This window comes from Vigna radiata, unplaced genomic scaffold (assembly GCF_000741045.1).
Source record: "Vigna radiata var. radiata cultivar VC1973A unplaced genomic scaffold, Vradiata_ver6 scaffold_86, whole genome shotgun sequence".
Lineage (NCBI taxonomy): Eukaryota > Viridiplantae > Streptophyta > Magnoliopsida > Fabales > Fabaceae > Vigna > Vigna radiata.
Window position 1 is genome coordinate 111,774 of NW_014543269.1, and position 675 is coordinate 112,448.

Below are 675 nucleotides of genomic sequence, written 5' to 3' on the forward strand. Positions count from 1 at the left end.
TGTACTTCAATTGCAAAATCATTAATTGCTCTTCTCTTTAAAGTTTCGTTCCAGCTTTGATACTCCATCATTAATTTCTTTTCTTTTGTTCATTATCGTAGCATAGGATGAATAATAAATTAATTGTTGCTAGTTTAAATTTAGTCATGATATGTTCTTTTCGATTTTAATAATTTAATTGTAGTGTTAGGCTTAGCATTTTATTTTACTTTAATGTTTTTTATTTTATTCGGTTGTGTTTAATTTTTATGAATTTAATTTAATTTAATTTTTCTTGCAAAAACAATTTCAAACCCCCCTGTGTTAGACCTAATTCTGAACTGCAGTTGGTCCTTGAGAGACGACCTAGGGATCACTCCCTAGCTATACTGCATTTCTTTATGCTCATTAAATTTGCATGGGGTGCGACACCCATCAAAATTTTGGCGCCGTTGCCGGGGACCAACGGTTCGGTTTTAGGTCTTTTGTTGTGTTAGTGTGTGTTGTGTTTTGTGAGTTCGTCATTGTGTGTTGCATTTAGGTAGCTTTAGTTGCATATTTTCATTGCATTCTTATTTTCCCCCTTTTTCTATATGTCTACCTATTTTGATTCTGTGAATAATGCTTATTCTGTCAGTGCCTATGATTATGATTCTCCTTCTGGATGTTACTCTGATGATTGTGATGTATACTCTG